General features: G+C 39.5%; 1 pseudogene; it reads left to right on the forward strand.

The window, feature by feature from the left end:
* The first annotated feature begins 885 nt into the window (after positions 1 to 885).
* LOC105037912 (cytochrome P450 71A1-like) lies at positions 886 to 13,281 on the forward strand (annotated as a pseudogene).

Below are 13,281 nucleotides of genomic sequence, written 5' to 3' on the forward strand. Positions count from 1 at the left end.
AAAGGAGGTGGTTGCAGGAGTTCATTTAATGATTAGAACAATGAAATGGCTAGAGATGAAGTGGTTTTATAATGATGGAAGGCCACGTGGAAGGTGCATGCTTTATTCCGCAAATTATTTAACATTTAAGTGACGAAGGAGTTACATTGTAAATGAGTTACAAGTTTGGAGTTGAATTGTGAGGAATTAAAATTTGAGATTCAAATTAAAATTTGATATGAAGTTCAGAATTTTTTATAATATTTATTCTAAGAGATTCTATATGTGTAGAATCATTGCAGACTATTGAGCTGATGGACTGTGGTTGATGTGCTCAAGTAAATTCAAAGCCGGACTAAAAATTTCTAATCCAAACACAAACCAGTCCATAATAAAAGTATTAGTTAATGGCAAGCTAGATGTAGATTGGCCCAACCCAATGTGCATTCCGTTCGGATGTCTCTATCATTATTTTTCACATCAATCGATATAATATCTTACTATAATCAGATACAATGCACCTTCTTTTTTCTTTGATAGGATGGGGGGACCATACTAGTCTGATATCTGATGTGAATACATTTAAAAAAATCAGAAGGCAAAACATAGCATGAATGGTCCAGGAACAACAGCATATTTTTCTCAAATCCAATCAGCTACAAAAACAGCAACTCAATCTACAGCTCCATTTGTCTCCCAATGGATGTGTGTGATCTAAAAATCATGCTAGTGCTCATCAATCGCTAATATCCTAGAGTAGGAGATACCATCCAACAGTCACTCTCATCTACCAACAAATCCGTCTGATCATCGTCTACTGAGAATGCACCTTTTTATTGGAAGAGTTTTATTCCAGTGGAGATGGGATACAGGGCAAAGAGGTTCCTCAGAACCTGACAAAGAGCCATGTCCGAGTTTGTAGAAGTACTGTTTGCTTAACACAATCATCTGTATATATCCACAATACTCATCACTGTTCAATTATTAAAGGAGATGACCAGAAATGTTACCGAAACAAGAAAGGGGTCTAATAACATAAATTGAGGTGCCTAAGAAAAAAATTAATTGATTAGCAAAAAATATCTCCTTCACCACTGCTCCTCGCCTTGCTCGTCGTTCTCTTACTCATTCCTCTCTTCCTACTAACTTTTAGCACCAAACGAGCCCTCTCCAAAAAGCCCAAGCTCCCACCTCCACCCAAGTTTCCTCTCATTGGAAACCTCCTCCAACTAGGCTCTCCCCCATCGTTCTCTCCGAGCCCCTGCAGAGAAGCATGGTCCCCAGATGCTTCTCCATCTTGGCCGGGTGCCCACCCTTGTCGTGTCCTCCACCGAGATCGCCCAGGAGATCATGAGGACTCATCGCCAGTCGGCCTTCTTTGAAGGCCCTTGGAATCGGGTTTATTATTTACACCGGGGAAGAAAAGAAAATATTAATAAGAAGAGAAAAAAAAAAAAAAGTGAAAAAAAAAATCTAAGTGAGAAAAGATCTTACTTTTTTTTTTTTATTTTCTTTGATTTTTTTGTGTTTTCCACCAATTTTCTCTCTATTTTCCATCCGTCGGAACCAAAAGACCTCTTTGTCTCTCTCAAGTGCTCTCCTTCCCACAAATCTTTAAAAAAAAAATAAAAATAAAAAAAAAATTAAATGAGAAAATATCTTACTTTCTAATTTTTTTCATTTTTTCCTTTCATTTTTATTGATTTTTTTCATGAGAAGTGCTTCTACCATTTTTTCCATCCATAGCATTCTCAATTGGATGGGAGGCTTCAAGCAGTTTCTTTTTTTTCTTTCATCTATAGAAGCCTCAATCAAATGGGAGGCTTGAAATAAGCTCTATGATTAAAATATAATATTAATTTTATTTTTTATTATTAGAAAGATAAAATAAAAATTATAAAAAAATTATTAAATTTTTAATTCTTTTCTCTCTAAATTCACTCAATCTGGAGGAGAAAAATATTACAAGTTTGAGGGGGTTTTATATTCTTTCTTTTTTTTTTCATTTTTTTTTTTTTCTTTTGTGAAAAGACTCCTAACTAAAAAAAATATTAATTTTTTCTCTTATTCTTTCCTCTTTTCTCCAATTTTTCTCTTCCAACCAAAACGAGCTTTTACTCCTCAAGACTATTGGAGACTCGTGAGGAAGCTTTGCACCCTCCACCTCCGTAGTGCCCAAAAAGTGCACTCATTTCGTTTCATGAGAGAAGTGGCCTTCATGATGGAGAAGATTTCCGAAGCCTCTGCACCACTGGTTCCAGTGGATTTGAGCAAGATCTTGAACTCCTTTACGAATGATATGATCTCGAGAGTGGTAGCACGGAAATTTTTCAGAGGAGGAGGTAGAAGTAATTTGGTATGTGAGGTCATAGCCGAAACGCCAGATATAGCTGGGCTGTTTTACTTTGAAGACTAGGACTATTTTCCGTCACTGGCAGGGTTGGATGTGTTACTTGGGCTGAACAAGAGGGCCCAAAGGATGTTCGAGAGATGGGATGATGTACCAAGTGAGGTGATCAATAGTGAATCTGAACACAAGCTCACCAAAGAGCAAGGTAAAGGAATCTTATCGGTAATGCCCTGATACCAAGTACGCGTTTCTTCCATCTCTTTCAAGGCAGTTACCTTTTTGGGTCATCCTATTAATGACTTGTGCTGCACCTGTCTCCTGATGTTCCTAATTTGCACCATGAGCATGTATTTTATAGGGTTGAAAACGGATTGAATATAGATATATTTATATTTATTTTATTTAATAAATATAGATATGGATATAGATAGTAATCGAATCCAAAAATTTATATCCATATTCATTTAAACAGATATAGATTATAAATCAGATATCTAAAATATAGATATAAATATTAGTTGGATGATTAAATTTTATGGCCATAATATAAAAGGTATTACTAAATAGATGATAAATTAAATTAACAATATATTAATATGATCATTTATTTTTTCAAAAAATTTATGATGCTATATAAAATTAAATAGGATTACAATAGAATTGGATATTCGGATATGAACCAAATATTTATTTTTAATAAATATGGATATTAGTTGGATGTTCAAATTTTTATCTATATATGAATAAATTCAAATACCAAAACTAATTTGTATAGATATTATCCAATTTACTTTCATCCATATTATTTTATAATTTGCCTCAAAGGGACTCATCATCTATTTGCTGATTTGCCTTGTGCAACGGTCAACAACATTGCATTCGTATTCTCAAGCTTTGGTATTATGTTAGCTTACCACTTTAAAAGCTTGACTTTTGGGGTCCAGTGGTAAGTTTATGAAAATAATAAGCCTAATGTTTGCATCAATCTTTTGTCTCATGTTGAGATGGACATATATCTCACAAAGTTTGTCATGGCTAATGTTGCGGTAGATCTCCATTACTCAGCCGACTATCCAGTCCTCTCGTATCTGAGCCGACTAAGAAAATTTCACCGACTAAGCCACCTTCAATTGATCTGGCTCGGATTGATGAGTCCCGACTGGCAAAGCCGACATTGGGGGACTCACGTGGATTTCCAGCTGACTAAAGTCTCCTTTGGTCGGCATCAGTCTGACTAAAATTAATATGCCACCCAATGGCGCTCAGCCCATGATCAAGTTCATACTTGGTTAGAGGCAAACTATGCCAATCGAGGACAAGGCAATCCGACAGTCCTGCTCTGCCGCCTTCGGCAATGCGGATCTCAGCCGACTAGTTGAGCACCACTGAACATGGCCATCATACGATTCTAACAGGCCACATCAAGATCATGTCATTCAGACACCATACTTTGGTCGGCTGACTGCGCACCGTGATGAGATACTATGATTTCATTAAATGCACCCTCAAGATCATTAATTATACCCCACACTCAATAGCGTCCACCACTATAAGCACATCGAATAGAAGATATGCTCGCCATCAGTATTTAAAGATGCCCATGCGGCACCGTACACTATAAAAAAAGAGAGCGATGAAATTATTTGCGATGAAAATATTTTTATCGTAAATAATAAGTATTTACGATGAAAAGTTAAATTTATCGTAAATAATAAAATATTCATGATGAAAATAATTTTTCATCATAAATACTTTTATATTAATGATGAAAAAAAATTTCATCATAAATAATAATTATTTACGATGATTATTTTTATCATAAATAATAAAATATTTATTTTAATTTTAAATTTTTAAATATTCATGATAAAAATATTTTCATCGTAAATAATTTAAGTATTTATAATTAAAAATATTTTTTCATCAGAAATAACATTATTTCCAATGAAAATATTTCATCTCTAATATTTTAAAAAAATAAAAAATAAATAACATTATTTCCAATGAAAATATTTCATCTCTAATATTTAAAAAAAATAAAAAATTTTAAAAATTTAAAAATTACAGATTATTTATGATGAAAATTTTTTATTGTAAATAATCGAGTATTTATGACGGAAAGTTCTTTCAATTACAAATAATGATTATTTACGATGAAAAATTTTTATCGCTAATATTTAAAAAATAAATAAAAAATTTTAAAAATTTAAAAATTATAAATTATTTATGATAAAAATATACATCGTAAATAATTAAGTATTTATAATGAAAAATTATTTTCATCGTAAATGACTCAATTATTTACGATGAAAAATTTTCATCGCTAATATTTAAAAAATAAATAAAAAATTTAAAAAATTTAAAAATTATAGATTATTTATGATGAAAATATTATGTCGTAAATAATTGAGTATTTATGATGAAACCAACTTTGCATCGTAAATACTGGATTATTTATGATGAAAAATTTTCATCGCTAATATTTAAAAAATTTTCATCGCTAATAATCTGTTTTGTTGTAGTATGTATAATAGGACATGATCGACATGATCACCTATTCTCTCATCATTCATCTTACTCTTTCAATAAATAGAGGTGAGTGGAGACATCTCTAGGTAAGAGGGGCATGCATACATTATTTTTCCGATCTAGAGATTCTGTCACTCTTTTCTCTCGAACCACCACATTGACTTAAGCGTTGGAGGATCCTCATCGGAGCCATCTTTGACAGAACTTATTTTGCATGTTCTTCTCCCTCGACATCGAGCAGAGCCCAGCACTATCTCTTTCTCATCCATAGTTTCGCCCTTGATCTCGACCTTGACTGTGTGCACTTTTTTCGATGACAGCATATTATCTTCTAGCGATCCTGCCATTCGCTAACAGTGGCAGTCCTTAGTAGGCTTCGGACTGACTACCGACTACCCACTAAAAAAAGAATCACAACAGTTTGGTGCACTAGATAGGGAGGTGCACTGAGCAGAGAAGAATCTTCTCTCTCAAGGACCTCCATGGTCAAGATAAGAGCACAGAATGTTTCTGCTGGTTCTGTTCGATACTCATCATAGCATGACATGCCTTCGACGACCCATGGAGAGCCGAGCACTTCGTGACCATCGGTGACGACGGATCTTGGGTTTGCTGCCCTCATGCAGTAGGTGAAAAATCTGACAGAGGCTATTCAAGGTCTCCAACAACAACAGCAGCTGGGAGAGGTTGCACTGTGTGATACGCCTTCCAAGTACAACCACCAACTACGATCTCTAACCTGCCTCTCCATGCGGCACTCCCATCGAACGAGTTCTCCACCTGCTTGACGGCCACTACATTTAGAGTGGTGGTGCATCTCGCGTGTCGAATTTTGACGACCGTCAGTCTCCATGTTTCTCTCGACGAACTCGACACAAGGAGAAGAGGCCGCGATCACCGTCAATATCTTCTTCTTCTGAGGAAGGTTCTACTCCAGGCTACTTGCAGCATCTTGATACGTAGCAGCAATAGTTAGACAAGTACGATCGAAAACTGAAGAAAATAGATCACCGTTTGGAGTGGCTCTAGACCAACAATCAAGACCCGACCAACGAATTCGGCATCAGTACGAGTTCACCGTTCTCAAGATAAATTTTCAACGAGCTAATTTTTAGTCAGTTCAAAATACCACAAATTGAGCCGTATGACGGCTCCACCGATCTACTCGACTATCTTGAGAGCTACAAAGGCCTCATGCTTCTATAAGGAGTGTCTGACGCCCTTCTCTATGTTGCCTTATCGATTACGCTTCGAAAAATCATCTGAGCATGATACTCGGGCCTGCAGCCGAGAAGCATCAACTCTTTTGAATAGTTCGAGCAACTGTTCATGGCACATTTCCGCACAAATCGAAGAGACTCCATTCAAGTTGGTGTTTGGAACTGAAGCTATAATTTCAATCAAAATTGGCCTACCTTTAACCTGAGTGGAACACTATGATGAATCAGCCAATTAGGACAAGAAATGAGCAGACTTGGATTTGCTTGGAAAAATCTGAGAACAAGCTCGATTAAGAATAGCCTCCTATCAACAAAGAGTAGTGCGATATTACAACTCCCAAGTCAAGCCAAAAACCTTCCAAGTAGGAGACTTAGTCCTTAGAAGAGCAAAAATTTTTAGACCCATTGAGCAAGCAAACTATCTCCAAATTGGGAAGGTCCCTACAGAATCTCGATAGTACTATGACCAAGGGCCTACAAAGTTGAAAATTTGGATGGCATCGAGATCCCTCGGACTTGGAACATCGTGAATCTATGGACGTACTATCAATAAGAATGCCTTCATCGAATAAAGGGGTCTTTCTTTCGGTAAATTATATGTCTTACAAGTCTAAATTTTCAAAAAACTATGATGCAATCACTCCCTCGTCGGCTTGTACTCGACAAAGTGCTAGTTGGCTCATACCTATCTAACGAAGCCAGTGGTGCACCTGTTCTTAACAATGGATGGATCCCTCAATCGTAAGTATGCCTATCGAAAGCTACAGTGCTAGATTGAATGTGAGACCAAGACGAAACCATCACTTTAATTGGCTAATGCCCGATTATCGCAGCCACATGGTTCGACGACCACCGCCATACTCACAATGGTCCAAGGGCCGCAAGCATATGAGCTGCAGTCCGTCATATGATTCGACGAAAATAAGTTGCGATAAGTTGGTTTAACATCGATTAGCCAAGGATCTATTGGTCCTAAAACCTCCCATAAGTTCCCGCACATTGGACAATCTACAGCAAACGATCAACGACTATGACTTCACTTTGACGAAGTTCGCCTCCAAAAGCCGACTACCTAACTTGGAGAATTTTTTCAAGCTCATTAATTCGGCTACGACCTACTCAGTTTGCTACTTCCTACCAATTATTTGATTTTATTATCGATTATGAGACTCAAAAAATTTTATCAAATCTATTAGCTCAATCGTGACTCAGTCAGCCTGCCATTTCCAACTGACTGCATTGCATTTTTATTGACTTTATTACTTAGTCAATTTTATAAAAAGATTGCTATGAAAGAGAAGAAGGAAAGCATGCATAAGAACTAAATTAGATAATTCACAAATTAAAGAAAAGAAGATTTCATTTCATTTCATTTCGGAGGAGTTTGTTAGAAAATAAAGAGAAGGTACATGATCGAAAATCGAAAAGAGTACACAAGAAATTTAAGAAGTCGGTTGGGGATGGTCCTCCTTGGCCTCGCTTCCTCATCGTCTGACTCGTCTAATTTTTTGTTGGGTTGTATGGAGCTCAAGTCTACCTTGGGCATGAGATGGTGAACTTGCTTCTTACATTCCACAAACCCAAACTGGAACGCATCCACATCGGCATTAGCGAACTCATCCTCGTACTCCTTGAAATCTTGAAACTCGGTTAGTACCCAAGAAACAGCTTTCTAAGCTTGAGTTTCAGCTTCTTGGGCCTGAGTTTCTACCGCCGTCAATTTTTCTTGAAGTTCGATAGCAGTCTTCTCGGCCTCCTTGGCAGTCTCCTCCGCCCTTTGCACCCTTTTCTTCTCCTTAGTGAGGGTGCTTTCGGCTGACTCCATCTCCTTCCGATAATCGGCCTCCATCTTCTCAAACTCCTCCTTCTCTTTCCTCTGTTGGGTCACCGAATTCACCAACTCGACTTCCAGCAGAGTTATCTTTTCTCTGCACTTTCTCTTTCGCTCTTCGACAGCTCGAAGGAGCTCATCAGAGACCTCGGCCCATGCATGAGTGGTCTGGGCTTGGTCCTCCAAATCGTGGTTGACCTGAGCAGACTTGATCAACCCCTCTGACAATACCGTAATATCGTGGATCATCTGCAAAATAGAAAAAAAATACCTAAATCACCTATTCAGCCAAAAATAATTTGGAAAGAAATCGAATAAGAAAAGGTTGGATACTTACCCCGATCAACGATATATAAGTATCTGACTGGATTTTTGAGATCGGACGCACCTTCCTGACTTCTCAGTCTGTAGGAATCATAACCACTCCCTAGCAAGTTGGCAGTCTTGAAGTGTTTGATCGATGGCTTTAAAGTGCATTCCGATCATGATTGTTGGCTCCCCAGAAGGCATGTCTGGACTGTAGTCCACAGTAAAGTGAAAAAGCATCGTGCCTTACCCTTGTCGACAGCCTCCTCGCTAGCTGTCTGACTTCCTCTGGACCTGACTTGGATCGAAAGGGCTTGGACCGCTTCCGTCGATCTCGTCGGCGCTTCGATGACCACCATATCATCATTGGTCGAGGGAGAAGCTATAATCGTGATGACTTCAGTGGAAGCTGGCAGAGATGAATCCTCCGATTGAACTCGGGGTGGTGATGATGGTGCTCAGAGCAGCGATGGCAGCTACGTACTTCTTGATACCCGAGAAGGCGTCTCCTCTCTTGGCTTCTTTGGCAGCCGAGATGGATCGCCAAGTCTGGATGCCACCCTGATCCTCTTCTTTCGAACCACCTCTTTTAGAGATCCCGTCGTAACCCACATGCCTATATAAATACAACAAAAAGAGAAGAGAATCAGTCTACGAGTAAAGCAAAAACTATAAAAAAAGTCTATAAGAAAGAAGACCACTGAGATGGCTAGTCAGACTGATCCTGGCATCGTAAAGGGACTGCTCCTTGAGCAGCTCGTGATGCATGGGGATGTGGATCTCAAACAGCTTTTCGCATATCTTCCGATCTTCTTCCAAGACTGTATCATTTCTATTCGGAGAAAGATTAGGAGTCATCCAGGTCCAATAGAAGCCCCATGGGTGGTCGACGTTAATATATAGAAAAACTTGCTCTTCCACTCGTGAATAGAAGAGGGAAGCTTTTTAAAAAGCTGTTGACAAAGTCGGGAATAGAAGAACCATCACCCCTGCTTCCGAGGATGTTTCTTCAACACAAAAATGGTCCGAAACAAAGAAACTTGGGGCTCAACCCGAAGAAGATGACAAAGAACGATAAAACAAGTTAGAATACGAATGGAGCTGGGAGCGAGTTGAGCTGGAACGACCTCATAGAGGTCAAGGATATTGGCAAAGAAAGGATGAAGGAGAAATTAGAGTCTTGATCGAAGAAACTCCTCATAGATGGCAATATAGCCATCAGAAGAATGAATAACCCAGCCTCCTTTATCGGACGCTATCAACCGATACCAACTAAGGATATGATAATATCCTCCTAGTCGGTTAATGGCCAACTCAGTCAACTTGGACCTCTCTATAAGTGATCCATAGGTGTTCTTGGTAGTCAGTTGTTCATCCGACTCGTATGGGTCTGACTGACCCTACCGAGAAGACATCTCATCGAGCTCATCTCAAGTAGTCTCCTCGATCACCCTTTGGGTGTCTAAAGCCTGAGAATTCTGGTCACCGGTCAGATTCTCATCTTCAGACTCTCTACCAATGGAAACCATAACAAGGGAGATCAAGAAAGGATTAAAAAAAGAAGAGAGAAGGATTGAGAAAGAAACCTCTATGGAAGAAAAGAGGACCAACGGCCAGGACAACAACGGTGATGGAAGATCGAGATCGGAAGAGATGATTCGTCGGTAGCCAAACTCTCTGCTAAAGAGGGAGCAGGATGGACCTGAGGAAGAGCGAAAACAATGAAACCAAATATGGGAGGGGATCAAGCCCTATTTATAGGTCTCCTCAATGGTTAGGATGGACACTAAGTACCATGCCTAACTCAGAGATCATGACATGTGACGGCAATCTCGATCGATGATTCGATGCTTGTTCGATGCACCACCGCTCAGATCTTGTCGAGTCTGCTCAATCCACATGATCACGAATTGGACCAATGAGCGATGACATGCAGACGACTCGGATACGCATGCTCACTATTGCCCTACTAGTCGATCTCCTATCATTAATACGAAGGATCACCATGAGCTCCATAGCATTTATTGCTGCATGATCCATGGAGGGATGGAGCCACCGCACATCCTACGAATAGATAAGTTGACGATCTATCCCATGAAGCAACAATCGAGTGGCAGTCGATTAAAGCAACTTGGATCTGTCCGAAGACGAACTCCATTCGTTCGATTATCCATAAAGTCAGACTCAGGAGTTGGGGGGCAGGTATTGAGGTAGATCCCCATCACTTAGCCGACTATCCAGCCCTCTCGTATCTGAGCCGACTAAGGAAGCTTCACCGACTAAGCCACCTTCAATTAACCCAGCTTGGATTGATGAGTCCCGATTGGCAAGGCCGACACCGGGGGATTGACATGGATTTCCAACCGACTAAAGTCCCCCCGATCGGCACCAGCCTAACTAAGATTAATATGCCACCCACGGCTTCTGACATCCAGCGGTGCTCAACCCATGATCGAGTTCATACTCAGTTAGACATCGATTACATCAATCGAGGATAAGGCAATCCGATGGTCCCATTATGCCGCCTTCAGTAATACGGATCTCAGCCGACTAGCTGAGCACCATCGAACATGGTCATAATACGATTCTGACAAGTCATATTAAGGTCAAGTCGCTCCGACACCATACTCTGGTCGGCTGACTGCACACCATGATAGGATACTATGATTTCATTAAATGGACCCATAGGGTCATTAATTATACCCGATGTTCAGTAGTGTCTGCCATCATAAGCGCGTCAAGTAGAAGGCACACTCATCATTAGCATTTAAAGATGTTCATGTGGCACCATGCGGTACCATGCGATAGGATATGATCGATATGATCACCTGTCCTCTCATCATTCATCTTACTTTCTATTATAAATAGGGATAAGCGGGCCTCTCCAAGTAAGCAGGGCATGCGCACACTATTTTTGCGATCAAGAGATTTTGTCACTCTTCTCTTTCGAACCACTGCATTGACTTGAGCATCGGAGGATCCTCAACGAAGCCACCTCCGACAGAACTTATTTTGTAGGTTCTTCTCCTCCGGCATCGAGCAGAGCCCAGCACCATCTCTCTCTCATCCATAGTTTCATCTTTGATCTCGGCCTTGACTGTGTACACTTTTTTTGGTGATGGCACGTTATCTTTCGGCGATCTCGTCGCCCACTAACAGGGGCTGCCCTTAGTGGGCTTTGGACTGACTACTGACTATCCATCAGAGAAAAACCACAACCGCTAATTCTTCAAATTGAGGATTGAGCGCCCATTAATAGGGGAAATTATTAGGTAGATTAGGTTCATCGTGAACTTAGCGTGAAATAGATTTACTTCATCTTAGGATGAAATTATTAAGTGCATTCATTTAGAGGATCTCATCCACCTAGTAATTTCTCTATTGATCGGGTTGCTCATGTGTCAGGGTCAAGTCATGATCTGTCCTTGTTTCGACCCTGTTATACCCTGTAGAACCCAATTTTTATGGTCGATGGATTAGGTCTAGGTCAAAAAAGATAGCTTGTTTGAAAATCGAGTTGGTTCTTGGTCACATATTAACCTATTTAACCTAGAAGAGACCTAACTTGGATATTAATCAAGTCTAAGGATGAGTCCAATGTTAAAAAACCCAACTCAAGTTATCTTACTTGATCTAATCCAGTCAACAAAATTTATAGCTTTAAATACTAAACCCTCTATTGCCTACCGAACTGCCCTATTTAGGTTTGCAGGCTTGTAGGTTGGGTACCAAGGCTATTAATTATATGTAAGTCGAAGGTGCAACTAGGATTAAACCATTTTCTTGTCGAAATATTAATAGCAGAAATTAATATGTAATTTTTCTTTTTAAAAGATCCTCTATCTGGATTCTCTATCCATTATTCAAGCTATTATTAATTTTCTTCTAAATATATTTGGAATTGTGCACCATATTTTGTCCTATATTAGGCCCAAATTTAGACCAGAATCAGTTGGGACCCAAATGCATTTGGCTGGGTTAGAGTTATGCTTGATCCAATGACTTTGTGAGTCTAGAAAATTATCCATGGATCCATTCAAGTTAACTGAACCGATAGGCCTAGACTATTATTCATGGACCCAAACCGCTTCAGCCTCGTTGCTAAATGGGTGCATAAATGGAGGCCTGAAAGAAAACCCAATGGACTTTGAGTGGGTGTAGAAGTACCTAATGTCATCCACAATTACAGATATAATATTCTTCTAGTATAATAGGAACTCCAGTGGTTACTTGTAAGTTGATACTATCCGCTATTCTTTTTTATCCATATGTTCTTTATAGGATATGTTTGCTGCTGGAAGCCTGGAACTGAAACAGCATATGCAGTCCTGGAATGGGCTATGGTAGAGATTGTTCGCAACCGAGAGGGAATGAAGAAACTGCAATATGAGGTGAGAGGATTAGCCAATGGGAAAGGCTTGATCAGAGAGGAGGAATTGAGTGAAATGAGCTACCTAAAAGCTATCGTAAAGGAGGTCCTCCGGCTCCACCCCAGTTCCATTGTTACTTCCACGCAAGTCCATGGATGACGGCCAGATATGGGGCTACGAAGTTCCCAAGAAAACTAGAGTACTCGTCAATGCTTGGGCCATTGGAGGAGACTCAAAGTATTGGGAGGCACCAGAGGAATTACGACCTGAGAGATTTATGAGTAATACCATGGATTTCAAAGGAAATGGCTTCCAATTCATACCATTTGGGGCTGGTAGGAGAATTTGTCCTGGAATGAACTTTACGGTTGCTACTTTAGAGCTTGCACTGGCGAACCTCGTACGCCGGTTTAATTAGGAACTGCCTTATGGCATGACAAGAGAGGAGATAGATATGGCCGATGCTCGAGGGCTCACAAGCCGAAGGAAAGAAAGACTGCATCTTGTTGCAAAATCATGTGTCTTTCAAAAAGGAGTTTGAGTCATCTAGCCATGTCTAGTTACTTCTTTATATAGCATATTGTAATCCTTGTGGAAGTTCTTATTTATTGCACTTTATGTGGATTTAGTTTATCCAGTGAGGTGAGCATTTTTTTTTTTTTTTTGAATGAAAAGGGAGGAGAAGAATCCACCCAT

The sequence above is a fragment of the Elaeis guineensis genome, chromosome 1 (genome assembly GCF_000442705.2).
Source record: "Elaeis guineensis isolate ETL-2024a chromosome 1, EG11, whole genome shotgun sequence".
Classification (NCBI taxonomy): Eukaryota; Viridiplantae; Streptophyta; class Magnoliopsida; order Arecales; family Arecaceae; genus Elaeis; species Elaeis guineensis.